General features: G+C 44.0%; 1 pseudogene; it reads right to left on the bottom strand.

The window, feature by feature from the left end:
* Positions 1 to 996: 996 nt before the first annotated feature.
* On the bottom strand, positions 997 to 1,715 carry LOC132226305 (TCF3 fusion partner-like; annotated as a pseudogene).
* Between the last annotated feature and the right edge of the window lie 13,267 nt (positions 1,716 to 14,982).

Consider the following 14,982-nt stretch of genomic DNA (forward strand, 5'->3'; position numbering starts at 1 on the left):
TGTTTGGGTTCTATAATCGAAACACTGTTTCAACTCCAGCTCTGAGATCTCGGCTGGCTGAAAGTAGGTTTCTAGGGTTTTGTTGAGCTTCGATATTTGTAACAATGTTTCAAACTGAAAGCTCAGAGGCAGGCGGGGAATGTTGCAGTCCTCCGTCACTGAAGCAAGCAAGCCTCATGTTAGCTTCAAGCTGCCTGGCTGCCGGCCACCATCTTGGCTGGCAGTTAATTTGCATATCCCCCTGATTAGCCAATGGGAAGGGTAACAGAGGTACGGCTAATTACTATGTTTCTCTTTTATTAGATAGGACTAGAGGTCCGATGCACAAAAATTTGTGCACTTTGGTGGGTCCCTCAGCCCAGCCTGTGCCCTCTCACAATCTGGGCCCTCTTGGGGGCCCCTTCCCCTGGCTCCTGGCACAAATTTTCCTCTGGCGCCCGGAACCCAGGCCTTTGCTCTTCGCTGGGAGGGGTCCCTGCAGTAGGTGAGGAGCTTAGCTCTTTTAAAAATACTTCTGAATGTTTGGTAAATATCCCTGTAGGAATCTACTTTCTGAAACATGTTGGTTTTTAAGGGCTGATTTGGGTAATCAACAAAATGTATGTTAAAATCCTAATCCCCAGAACCTCAGAATGTACCTCAGAATGTATATAGAGATAAGATCTTTAAAGAGGGGATTACATTAAATTGAGGCAGTTCCAATGGGACCCTTAGCCCACCTCACTGAAGTCCTTATAAGAAGAGGAATGTTGGGGTCCTGCCTCAGCAGGTCCATGGGTTCTCAAAGGTGTGGACAGAGTCGGTGAAGAAGGAATGACACAGAGGCAGTGTTCAGGTGATCATCATAGCCAGATTCTCTTTTTATTGTCCTCTTACATCTATTTTTATACTATTTGATCCTATAAGCATGCCTCTATAAGCCTTTTTTTTGCCGAGGAGAGCATGGGGTCTTTTTATTGGGGGGTCTGTCAAAGGGGGAGCTGGCTAGGGTGGGTAGGGCAGCTACTTGTCTGGCCCCCGAGAAACCCAAGTTGAGTCCAGAGCCTTGACCACTTTGAAGCCAAAGTCTTCCTCCACCTTTTTCTGCACGGGGGCCAGCTCAGGAGTCAATGGGACTCCTGCCTGGCCCCCTTCCATTGGCACTCGCCGCCTCTTCCAACCCCTGGGCCCCTCACCAGGGGCCAGGCTGCTGGCTTCTGTGGGCGCTGGCGTCCTCCTGGGCAGGGACAGGCCCTCCTTCTCTGGAGGCTTGTTCTCAGAGTTGCCTGAGGTGGGAGTGTCTGTGCCCTGGCTGCCCTCGTCCTCCAGTAAGATGGTGAGCTGTCTGGCCCGGTAGTTGTTGCCGTAGGAGTCCAGCACCTTCATGAGGAACCTCCACTCCTGCTGGAGTCTCTGTGTTATCCTCTGTACCTGATGGAGCCTGTTCAGGACTCGCTCATTCACCTGCTCAATCTCCCTGCAGCACCAATCCAGCGCCTGGTACTTCCTGCGATTGAGTTCCCGTTGGCGCTGCTGTTGCCGGCCTCAGGCTGCTTCCTCCTCTTCATCTCACTCCTGGAGGCTGGAGCTTCCCAGACACCCAGACACGAAATCCACCAGTCTCAAGCTCGCTCTCCAGGATGTGACCACCTGCGGTGCCAGCTCCCAGCCGGGAGGTGCTGAGAACTCCTTAAAGCCCACGCTGCCATGGACCCCTCTCTCTGCTCCAGCTCCATTTCTCCCTGGCTCCCGGTGCAGAACTTCCAACCTTGAAAGCCTCTAGTTTAAAGTGGCTTGCAAAACTACATGCCCATCAGATTTCACAGCCAGACACCCAGGCCCCGGCCACTAAGCCTCCTGGGAGTTGTAGTTCTCTATATCTGGCTTGCCTCCCTCGCCCCACCCCCAACCCAGTCCCAACTGAAAGGCCCTGCTTGCTGGTCTGACCCTGTGGCCAGGCATCTGAGTCACCTTGGGTCTTTATTCCTGTCCTGACACTGTGCCAGCTGACCATGGAGACTCTCCTCTTGTGAGGCCCCTGGGTCTCCTTCTGGGTCTCAGCCCAGGCACCGGATCAAGTGCCCCAGCAGCAATGCAGCCCTGGCACCTGGGTCTCCTGCTGGGTCTCCTGCTGGGGCCTGGATGTGGCGCTCCCGGGGTCTCCTCAGCCTGGGCACCAGATTGTGTGCCCCAGCGGCAATGCAGACCCAGCACCTGGGTCTCCTTCTGGGTCTCCTTCTGGGGCCTGGCTGCATCACCCCCGGGGACCGGATCTCTTGCTCCAGCTGCGACTCAGCCCCGTGCCTGGGTCACCTTCTGGGTCTCCTGCTGGGGCCTGGCTGCATCGCCCAGATCGCATGCCCCAGCGGCGATGCAGCCCCGGCGCCTGGGTCTCCTCAGCCCAGGCACCGGATTGCATTCCCCAGCGGCAACGCAGCCCAGGAGCCTGTGTCTCCTTCTGGGTCTCCTACTGGGGCTTGGCTGCGGTGCCCCTGGAGACCTGATTGTGTGCCCCAGCTGCAACACAGCCCCAGGCCCTGGGTCTCCTCAGCCTGGGAACCGGATCACGTGCCCCAGCAGCAATGCAGCCCCGGCGCCTGGGACTCCTTCTGGGTCTCCTGCTGGGGCCTGGCTGTGTCTCAGGGATTGCATGCCCCAGCGCCTGGGTCTCCTTCTGGGTCTCCTCAGCCTGGGCACCGGATCTGGTGCCCCAGAGGCAATGCAGCCCTGGCGCCTGGGTCGCCTTCTGGGTCTCCTGCTGGGGCCTGGCTGTGTTGCCCCTGGGGTCCAGATGGTGTCCCCAGGCAGCTATGCAGCCCAGCCTCTGGCCCCGCCTCTGGTTGTTCTCCCATCACTGGTGATCAGTGATCTGAGAAGCCAGGCAGGGCAGGGAGGAGACAGACATCCACCTCTTCCCTGCCCCACCCAGCTTCTCCGATTAATGGCCCAGGGCTGGCAAAGGCAGCCAGGTTCTCCTATCACAGAAGCCAGCAAAGGCGGCCTGGCTTCTCCGAGCAAAGGCAGCTGGGTTCTCTGGCTCTTGGCTGCCACCTGGGTTTCTGATTGCAGTCAGCAGCAGGCGGCTTCTTCCCTCCTTCCCTTTTAGCCTCCCAGCATTGCACCTATGTATGCAAATTAACCACCATCTTTGTTGGCGGTTAACCACCATCTTGGCTGGCAGTTAATTTGCATATCGCCTGGATTAGCCAATGGGAAGGGTAGCAAAGTTATGGTTAATTACCATGTTTCTCTTTTATTAGTGTAGATAGGTACTTTTGGAGGACCCTTAGTCTGAATTCTTTTTCTAACATATTGCATGCCTCCTTTTCACTTAGCTCTTTTTCTGGCAATTCGTCCTTTTCATTCCTTTGGGGTTTTTTTGTCTCTCCATTTTTGCTCTTACTGAAGGATCTCCCCTTTAAGGAGGTGGGGCCTCTGAAGTAGAGCCAGCCACCGCAGGACTGTTTGCAATGAAAGCAGAGGCTGCCCAGCTAAACAAGACTGGCCTGCCTGCCCCCAAAGGTCCTGCAAGATCTAACTGTCCTTCACTCACATACACACACACACACACACCCCACAAGTCCACACAGTCCCCTCTTGCTCCCTCCCTGACTCACTGACACATGCTCTCTCCCTCACTGCCGTCATCTTCCTACCTTTGTAGTTGGGTCTGGAGTGTTATTGACTCATTTGTGGATGGAGTCTCCTCTCCCTGTGTCTGGTTTTGTGGTTCACTCTTTACTACATTGACCAAACAGGACAAAATGCAACTCGACAAGACGCAACACAAAAAGAACAAAACACAAATGTACTCATGACACCAATAACTCCAATGTAAGTGACCACCAGAGAAAAGAGAATTAGGGGAGAGAAAAGAGAGCACAGATGATGTCAAGAAGAGAAACATGGTAAGAGAGAAAGGAAAAAGAAGATAAAAATGAAAGAGGAAACTAAAATATATATGTGGGGAGAAAACACCACAGAACAAACAGATAAACCAAAAAATGCAAACACTAAACACCCAGAAAAGAGGGTGAGAGCACAATCTGTAGTGGCTGAGCTTATATACAGAAAGTAAGGTTAAGGAATTGGATGAATATGGGGAGGACCTCAGTTCAATAGAGAGGAAGTAGACAGAGGATGAGGGGATAAGAAGAAAGAGAAAGAGAAACAAGAAAAAAATTTTAAAGAATTAATTTTTTAAAAAATAGGATAAAGTAAAAATATATATATAAAAAATAGAATAATGAAAAATTAATCCAGACAAAGTAAAATAAACAAACAAAAAAATTAAGAAAAAGAATAAAAAAGAGAGATACCAAAATAAGCCTATCTAATAAAAGAGAAACATGGTAATTAGCCATACCACCGCTACCCTTCCCATTGGCTAATCAGGGCGATATGCAAATTAACTGCCAGCCAAGATGGCAGCTGGCAGCCAGGCAGCTTGAAGCTAACATGAGGCTTGCTTGCTTCAGTGACGGAGGAAACCAACGCTCCCTGCCTGCCTTGCCGGCCTCTGAGCTTGCAGTTCGACACATTGTTACAAATATAGAATCTAAACAAACTCCAGAAACCTGCTTTCAGCCACCCCAGATCTCAGAGCAGGAGTTGAAACAGTGTTTCGATTATAGAACCCAAACAAACCAGATACCTGCTTTCAGCAGCCAAGGCCTCAGAGCTGGAGCCAAGCCTCAGAACTAAAGCTGGCCCAGAATAAAAAAAAGAAAAAAGAAAAAAAAAAGAGCAGTTGGGAGTTTCAGTCACCCGCCAGCCTGAAAACAGCCCTCAGCCCCTCAACCAGACTGGCCAGGTACCCCAGTGGTGACCCCCACCCTGAAGGGTGTGTGACCAGTTGCAAACAGTCATCATCCCCTCGCCCAGGCAGGCCAGACACCCCAGTGGGGAGCCCCACCCTGATCCAGGACACCCTTCAGGGCAAACCAGCTGGCCCCCACCCATGCACCAGGCCTCTATCCTATATAGTAAAAGGGTAATATGCCACCCAGCACCGGAATCAGCGGGGCGAGAGGCCTCCTGGCACTGGGATCAGCATGACAGGGGGCAGCACCCAAACCCTCTGATCACCCTGTGGCTCTGTGTGTGACAGGGGGCGGGGCCACAACCTCCCTATCCACCCTGCTCTGTTCATGACAGGGGAAGGTGCCCCAACCCCCTGATCAGCCCTGCTCTGTGCCTGATAGGGGGGAGCTCCCCAACCCCCTGATCGCCCTGTGGCTCAGTGTGTGACAGGGTGTGTTTCCCCAAGCCACTGATCGGCCCTGCTCTGTGTGTGACAGGGTGCGGCACCCCAACCCCTCCCCCCCACCTGCCCCGCTCTATGTGTGACGGGGTAGAGCCATAACCTCCCTATCGGCCCCGCCCTGAGTATGAGATTGGCGGCGCCCCCAACCCCCTGATCGGCCCTGCTCTGTGGGTGATAGTGGGTGGTGCCCCAAGTGCCTTATCCACTCTGCTCTGTGTGTGACAGGGGGCAGTGCCCCAAAACCCCTATCAGCCCTACTCTTTGACTGACAGGAGGAGCTCAACCCCCTGATTGGCCCTGCTCTGTGCGTGACAGGGGGTTGTGCCACAACCTCCCCATAGACCCTGCCTTTAGTGTGACAGGGGCGGTGCCCCAACCCCCCAATCGGCCCTACCCTGAGCGCGACTGAGGGTGGCATCACAACCTCCCAATCAGCCCTGCTCTGAGCCTGACCAGGGGCTGCACCTAGGGATTGGGCCTGCCCTCTGCCACCCGGGAGCAGGCCTAAGCCAGCAGGTCATTATCTATGGAGGGGTCCCAGACTGCGAGAGGGTACAGGCCGGGCTGATGGACCTCCCCTCCTTCCCCGAGTGCACAAAATTTTGTGTATCGGGCCTCTAGTAATAAAATAAAAATATAAATGAAAAAGTGAAGTGTCCACCAAGTTTAATGCCCTAAGGTGGGGGAGGGGTTGTTTAAGAATACATTCTTCTGTACTGTCTGCCACTTCTCAGTTTCCTGTTAGATTGTTGAAGTTCCAAGTGGTACATCACTCCTCTGTTTGTGTCTATCTCCACAGCCTTTACTGCTAGCAGGCAGGATCAATTTTCCCACTTAGCCTATTGCCCCACTTTCAATCTTAACCTCTTAAGTGCCTGTTTCTGACAGGGCTATAGTTGTGGAGGTTGCTGGGGCTGAAGAGCCTCTCTTCAGCCCAGTCCCTGAGGGCTATCAGGGACTATTCAGATATCTTTTTGTATCCTTTGTACCAATCAGGGTGTAGTCTGGGTATGGCTGTATTGGCTGCATGGAGACTGCAGGGAGGGGCTATCTCTTCAGGGGAAAATGGTTGCCTAGCTGCAGCTTGTCAGGTATGTCTCAGTGCCAGACCCCCGACCACCTCTCCCCGAGATGCTCCTCTCCCCAGCCTCTCCCTGGACTCCACAAGTCTGCACCTCTACCTGCACCTCAGCCATGGGTAAGTGTTTGTATTTGAAAGGTCCTATGAACTGGGTTTAGTGAATAAAAGCAAAGACCAGAGGGGAAAGAGCTGTGCCACTGGGAGTTTCTCTCCCCCCCTCCCCCAACTCCCTACACAGCACAGTTTTGGCAATTGTTCAGGCTTCCCACTCTGGGCTCAGCCTTTCATGGCTCTGGGTTTAGATCTAGAATCCCCACTGCCAGCAGCCCTGTGGACTTCCTTTCCATAGTCAGATGTTATGCCTGTCCCTTGGTGCTTGCAGCTTCCTTCTGAAACTCTGGGCTTGGAGGTCTCGTAATTCTCTCCAGCCCAGATCTCTGATTTTATCATTCTCCAGGCGTCCTCTGCCCTTCCTGGATTCGAATTGTCTTACCAGCTGTGTCTACTTCACCAATTCAGGGTGGATGTTATTCAATTTAGTTGCTCCTTCTATTTGTTCTGGGACAAGGCTCGGGACACATCTGCCTATTCTCCTGCCATCATTCTCTCTCTCTCTCTCTCTCTCTCTCTCTCTCTCTCTCTCTCTCTCTCTCCCTCTCTCTCGCCTTTTAAGATGGTTGTGAGGACAGAGTGCTGCATGACCTACTCTTATATCTCCAACCCTGGATTAATCAAATTTTAATTACAGGTGATATCTGACTTGCTTGCTTGGCCTTAGGACCATTTCCAGAGCCTTCAGATTGATGTTTTTAAAATAATCTTCAATTTTTACTGTGGAATTTCTCATACTTTTCTGACTCACTGACTTGTTATAAATTGATCACCAATGCATTATTTCTTACAACTGTATGTGAATCCATAAGTATCTCAAAATAGGTTTATTTTAAATATCACAGAATAACAACTGTAAACTTAAGAAATGTCCAAACCTATAGAGAACTTTTATGAGTTTATTTAAGCCAAACTGATGACAGTTGTTAGAAAACACAATCTCCCTATCCTTATAAAAACAGTGGGCTTAAGCAGGAAGGGTGGTGGTGGTCTCTGAGACATCTTCCCAGGTTGCCTGACACCTGAATAAATACTCTTTCTTTTTGCACCACCACCTGCCTCATGAGTTTGACTTTCATTGCAGCAGACAGCTGAACTTGCATTTTTTGGTTACAATATGATAAAGCTTATTGGTGACAGGTTAAAGGAGAAGATTAAGATATATATATATATATATATATATATATATATATATATATATATATATATATATTGAATTGCAATATTTAATATTTTCATTATTTTTTAAAGTGAATGTGCAACTAAAGAAATGGAGTAAATCTGAGACAGTATAGGGCTAACACTGGACTTCATCTTGACTGAAGCAGCTTCATCTTAGAGGCCTAACTATGACTCCTTGCTTTCAATAAAATTCTGTAGTTGAAATTAACCTAACTGCATCCTTAAAGGAAGCAATGCATAACGATAACATTCTTTCTTACATTATGTTTTGCAAAATAGTTGTTTTATAACCAGACTAGCTTTGTGCTGGGGGCTGGCTCTGCCCCAGCTCCAGCCAGGACCTCCAGGCTCTTGACTCACACAGTAAAGAATTCAAGAACAAATCCAAGTGATGGTCCGAGTAAGAGCAAAAGTAAATTGTATTCAGGTAGAGGCAAAGACACTAGGACTGCTACTGTGAAAGAAGAGAAAGTACATGTCCTAGTGAATGCAGGCGACTGATGAGTGAGTTGGCTGCCGGGTCAGTAAATTCTTGGGATTTTATGTTTTTTTCAAGTGTGTGTTGTTTCTGAACTTTGTGGTGCCAAATTCTGACTCCACCTTCTGTTTGGGGGGGGGGCAAGTAGTGTCATGGCAATCATCCCCCTTTGGTCCTACTTCTACTTGTGGTGTTACTTTTCATTATAATGATGGTATAATCACCTTTATGGTCATTCTCTGGTTAACTTTTTCCTTTATCTCTGATTGATCTAGTTTTAGGCAGTCCTTGTTTTTTACTTCTGTGACCACGACAGGTGTTTCTTGCCATAAACTGTTTCCTTTAGATCATGTGTGGAGGTGGGGCCTCTGGTGAGAGGACCTAGCAGCTTATTAGCCTGTGATGTCCATTACTATTTCCTCATTCCACTTGTCAGGACTTTTCTCTAGCTTCTGTATATCCTGCTTTAATTTTGTTAATTAAGTGGTAACTAGAATATTTGTGCAAGCTTTATTTTATAGGCCCTTGAATGATCCAATGACCATGGAAAACATCTGTGACTATCCCTGGATGACAATTATAGGACAACTGACCTCATTCTCATTCCCACTCCAAGGCCCCTATATTAGCTATCGGCTAGAACCCCTTGGGAGCTCAACTTTTCTCTTTTCTGGTTAACTCCTTTGAGCACAAGCTCTTCTTGTGCTCATTTCCATGACATTGAGACTTAAGAACTTCATATTCAAAGTTCAGTAAAAAGTCAGGTCAATGTTAATGGTGTTACATTCTCAGGTTTTCTTCACTACCAGTACTCTACTCTTCCTAATTCCTTACCTCTATAATCATTTCAATATTATTTAAAATATCATAAATATGACATTTTGCTACAGTTACTCAGAAACATTCAGTGGTGATGCTGCTGAGAAGGTTATCAAGGTCCGTTTTATAAACGTACTATATGAAATGAAAATGATAGAGGTGCTATTTTTTAGATTTTTATTCAATGTCTTTTGTGCCTGTGACCATCTGTTTTTCAAAGATTTTTATTTTATGTTTTTAAAATTTTTTCCTCTGATCATAAAGACAAGGGCTAAGCAGATGTGGAAAATTGCAGAGGCATGTTAGGCACTGAATGTGACCTGATAAGTCACTGAAGCAGGGAGGAAGAGCCTAGATATGATAAACACAGGAGACTTTGGGACTTGCTAACTATTGCCTAATCAGAATGTGAAGCCTCTGCAATGCCTCCTATCTTTTTGCCTTTTTAAAATGTTGGGCAAAGCCTATTTTGCTTTTTAAAATGAAACATTAGCATTCCTAGGACATTACACCATATGCCACATGTGGATGGCATGGGGAGAGAGAGCAAACAAACAAGAGACAAGACTAAATACTTTCTAACCCATAAAAGAAAGCTGATTTGAAAATGCAGACCACTAACACTGAATAACTTCATCTCTATAAATAGCACATTAACTGAGAAGGCAAATCAGCCAGGCAATGACTAAGAAATGCTTTTGAGTGCTTGCTTTAACTCTTTTTATGGAAATATGTTCTTTGGCTGCAGGAACTGGTGAATTAAATGAAGTACAGACTGTATGGAAATTCAACACATATTAAAAATATTTCTTGGTTGCCTTATTTGTTTAGTACAAAAAATAAAGTTGGAAAAATCAGGTCAAACGTATTTTGGACCTAAGACTCAAAAGAACTCCATTGGATATTCACATAAAACAAACTAGATAATCCCCAAATCTAATTTTGTTCTCCACAGACAAAGCATAAATCATTAGAAATAGTTTCAACCAGAACAGTAGTACTTCTCTTATCTAGAAGGATTTTGCTAAAAATATTGCCTACTCTAAATTTAGAAAGTAAGAAAAAAAATGAATATGTTAATTTATGTACGAGAAAGCTCTCAGGTTTTATTTATAGTCTCCAGGACTATAGATTTATTATAAAAATTTTAAAATAGTCTTCCCTATTATAGCTGCTTAGGAGTAATTAAACTTAGTAAAGGAGTACTAGAGTTTTGTTGGGATGAAGATACTGAAAGCAGAAGAGTGCTAGCCAACAGTCCAGTTTCTGGTCTCATATAATATTTAAATCTCCATTCTAAATATTTGTTAAATCTGTGTCTTTCCAAGCTCACAAGACACAGATTAACTCTTAATTCATTGCTAAATCCAGAGTTCCAAAAGAACAGTTTAAAACATTTTAGCTATAACAAATGAATGAATAATATTCTAAGATTTTTTTTCAATGGAGCAAATGTTTGTTGCGGTGGTAAAGCCAGCAGCATCAAAGAAACGTGTGTTTGATTCCAAATGGGTGAGAGTGCCAACTTTCTAGCTTGGGGGCGAGTTTATAAAACTTGTATTGTAGTCATTAGAGCTAGTAGCAAATATTCTATCTCTTCTCCAGCCAGGAACATGAGAGGCTTGCACTTTCTCACTTTCTTTTAAGTTGTGACCATTTTCACCAATGAAATATAAACAGACCATGCATATTTCTGAGAGCCTGGGCACAATTCTTCATGTTTCCTGCCATGATCATTCTGGAATCATGGATCAAGTAAGAGCCACCATCCGCCAAGGTCCCTGAGAGCCTCCTAACCTCTGTGAATGTAAATACTTAGAAAACTGATTTTCTGCTTTTGATTCTATACTTGAAAACACTATCATTTTCTCTATTTTTTTTCAAAATTATGAATTAATGCAATATCAGTTAAAACAGTACAGAAAAGCCAATGAGTGACACGCCGACATGTCAGTCTACAAAATTGCTCTGGATAACAGCCAGAGTACTTAATGGCAATTTGGATGGTTTGTCAGATTGTTGAAAAGAAACACTGGAATCAAATGTTCTGCAATTAAATCCATATTATGCCCAGTGTCACAACTTGTCTTAAATTTTTGCTATATTGTCACAAACCTTAAATTTCAGTGTATAAGAAGTTTCTAGAAAATACTTTTTAGCTAATAAACATAAGAAATACTTTGTATATGAAACATTATGAGAATAAAATTGCATGAAATATAACAACATAGGATATTCTTATAAAATAAGAAAAACTATAAAATTTAATGCTCTTATTATTTGTTCTTAGGGCATTTTGCAAAATTGAGATACAGATGTTAGTATAAATATATACTAATAAAACATTTCAAAATGTATATAATAATAAAAGAATAATTTAAGAACTTGTTCTTCAGCATGAATAATTCAATTATTAAATCTTGGTTTAATTGTATGCTTTAGGTAGCATTGAGAGAACTTTTAGGTTAGTTTATTTTTTGTTTGTTTGTTTGTTTGTTTGTTTGTTTACATCATTTGCAGCTGACTTGGAACAAATGGATCTGGTCACTTCTTTGCTATTTTTTTTCTCTTTTTCCTAAATTAAATTCCCAGGAATTCTAATATCCAATAATTATCCTATCTAATAAAAGAGTGGTATGCAAATTATCTGTCACTCCAACACAAAGATGGTGGTTCCCATAGTCACAAGATGGCAGCGCCCAGTCCTCTGAGCCCTGCTGGAGTCCTTCCGTCCCAGGGGTGGCTGCTGAGAGCAGGGCCTGCTTGGCCATTGCTGTGGTGACCCGGGAGTGGCCAAGTGGGCCCCAGAGATAGCAGAGAACCACAGGGAGTGGGCCTAGGCCTTCAGTAGAACATCCTGTGAGGGCTCCCAGATTGGAGAGGGTGCAGGTCAGGCTGAAGGAACCTCGCCCCCTGGTGCACAAATTTTGTGCAACGGGCCTCTAGTTAACTATAATAATAAAAACAATAATACACATCCTAATATACAATATAAAAAACAGTAATATCTCATTTATTTTGCACTTTAGTTTTATCAACTCATTTATATCCCATGACAACCTGATAAGGTAGCTAAAAATTTTTGTCAAAAATGGATTCTGGATTTTGTTTATAATTCTTTTTTGTTTATAATGATTAGACACTGAGTCACAAAGACCCTTCTGAATGATTTATCTAGACTTGTTCTGTATTTTAGACTTTCTCCTGCACTTGCTATGTCAGCTCCAGATCATCTGTCCCCACTCAATAGAACAAAAAAATGAAGTATGTAGGATTTGGACGCAGCACAGTTGCACTGTAATTCATGCTCTAACAGGTACTAGCTATCCTCATTCTAAAATGAGAAAAAAAATCAATACAATTGGGCCTTTGTGAGAATTAAATAATCTATAATAATAAAAGTGTAATATGCTAATTAGACTGGACAGCCAAACAACCTTCCAGATGTCATTCTGGATGTCCTTCCAGGTGAAGCCACCACAGCAGCAGGGCCAACGCAGAGGCTGTTAGGTGTGATCAGACAGGCAGGCAACCAGTTAGGAGCCAGCAGTCCCAGATTGCGAGAGGGATGTCCAAAGGGTCCTGGATTGTGAGAGGGTGCAGGCTGGGCTGAGGGCTCTCTCCCCCCCATGCATGTATTTCATGCACCGAGACTCTAGTCTATACTAATAAAAGACTAGTAGTCCTTGTGCCCTCCTGTGATGCCCTCACGTCATCACAAGATGGCCACCACAAGATGGCCGGCGGGGGGGAGGGGGCAGTTGTGGGTGATCAGGCTGGCAGGGGAAGGCAGTTGGGGGTGAACAGGCTTGCAGGGGAGGACAGTTAGGGGTGACCAGGTAAGCAGGGTAGGGCAGTTGGGGGTGATTGGGCCGGCAGAGGAGCTGTTAGGCGGTGATCAGGCTGGCAGGCAGAAGCAGTTAGGGGCAATCAGGCAGGTTTAAACCGGAAGTAGGACATCCCCCAAGGGGTCCCAGATTGAAGAGGGTGCAAGCTGGGCTGAGGGACAACCCCCCATACACTGGACCTCTAGTATGATATATATTAAGCACTTACTCAGTGTCTGCCAAACAGAAAATTCTCAATAAATTGCATCAATTATTATAAATTCTTACTTCTCAGCTGCTAAAAATATTGAGGATATGATGAACTATGCTGATTGCTGCTATAGTAAACTACTACTATGTAATTACAACAAACTTTGTGCTATCCTCCATGTACTATTTAAGCTATTAGTTAAATCAGTATTTCAAATGTTATTCATACTGAAGCCCATGTTAGATATTTAACTCAAAAGTCCAAAGTCATTCAGCATGATTTTTTTTTTCATATGCAACATATAAATTGATTGAGTTTACAAAAAGATAGTAAGATGTAGAGGTCAAGAGCTCAGCTTTTGGAATCAGATTTCCCAGTTTAATCTAAGCTTTGCCACTCTCTATATTTGTTTTCTCATTTCTATAATGAAGACACTCATAATCCTTGATAGTTTTGTTTTAAGTCTTGAATGCATAAATATATAGAAAGTAATTTGAAAAGTACCTACCTTACACTTAGTGTTTTATAAGTTTTAGTAATATCAATCAATCAATCTCTATTCGATATCAGCTATGACCTAATATGCTGATGTTTAGGATTTTAAAAAGGTTATAATCTATACATAATATTTACTCTCAAATAATTTAAAGTCTTTTGGTTATAAGAAAAAAAGTTAGATATGCTAATAGACAACTAGAATACCAGGTCATAAATACAACTGAACAAGATGTACAAAAAGTTTCAAGGAGGCAATGTAGTGTTCTATGTATAATAGACAGTAATATTATTCCCATTTTTCTGGAAAGAGAAATAAAATCTTAGAAGGATGAAGTAGTCATGCATTTACTGAGTATTAGAGAAGACACTTGAATCTAAACTTCTCACTTTGAACCCCAATGTTTCCATTATATCATACTCTCTAATTTCTCCCCTTTATTTCTCCTTTTTCACTTATAATTTTTTATTTGATTAGTCAGAAAAGAAATTCAAAGAGAATCTTCTCATCTTACCACCAAAGTAACCAACCTGTTTATATTTGAAATCATTCATTCTATTAACAGTTCATACTGCTATGTAAGGTCAGCTTCTTAGACATTTGATGCTGTTTTCTCTAAATCATTTAAGTTCTTTAATCCTAATATTCTACCCTTACTTCCCTGAACTATTGTTTTCTCTTTTTTGAGTTGTTCTCATTGTCATATTAACATGCTATAAATTATATCCCATCCAGTTTCTGCTCTATTTTATGTCACAATTAAAAAAAACAATCACTGCCCCCAATTCCTCATCTTCCATTGCCTCTCGAGTCCATGATAGACTATTTTCCCATTGCTCCAATGAAAATGCTGTTGATGTCATTTATGAACTCTATAGAGCCAAATCCATTGGTTACTTTCTAGTATTTATCTCAACAGAGTAGAATAAATTGATAAATGAATGAAGAGTCAGAAGCCCTGGAAGCTACTAAGACACCAGGGTTCACGAAACTATAAGCAAAAAGAACACAATCTTGATGAGGTATTAGTATGACTCAAAAGGGGAATCTAGAAATGGGTACTCCTAAGGCTCAGAATTTGAAGTTAAATGTAGGGTCTTAATAAAGTAGAAATTGGTTAAGTGTGGTGTAGATGTAAAAGTCAGATATGGGTGAGTTGAGGAGCCAGGGGTAGGAGAAAGACAGTGGTCATATCTTTGGATCACAGGAGTCCTTTCAGAGTTTATCTCTGGTCTGGTATTGGAAAACATGTATCTCAAAGAGCTGCTGTTAAAACTTCTGAGCTTAGATAGTTTTCTTTGCATTTACGCTTTAGTACAGGTTATTTCTTTTGAAAATCACAGTACAGTTTGTTTTGCAAGTTGGGGCTTCTATTGAATTTCTCAAAAGAATGTTTAGCTCAGTTGATAAAAACTAATGAAATTAAAACAGTAATAATAAAAAAAAACTCCCAGCAAACAAAATCCCTGAACCAGATGACTTCACAGACAGTTATTACCAAACATTCAAAGAAGAACACCTACAATCCTCAA

Source organism: Myotis daubentonii, chromosome 2 (genome assembly GCF_963259705.1).
Source record: "Myotis daubentonii chromosome 2, mMyoDau2.1, whole genome shotgun sequence".
Classification (NCBI taxonomy): Eukaryota; Metazoa; Chordata; class Mammalia; order Chiroptera; family Vespertilionidae; genus Myotis; species Myotis daubentonii.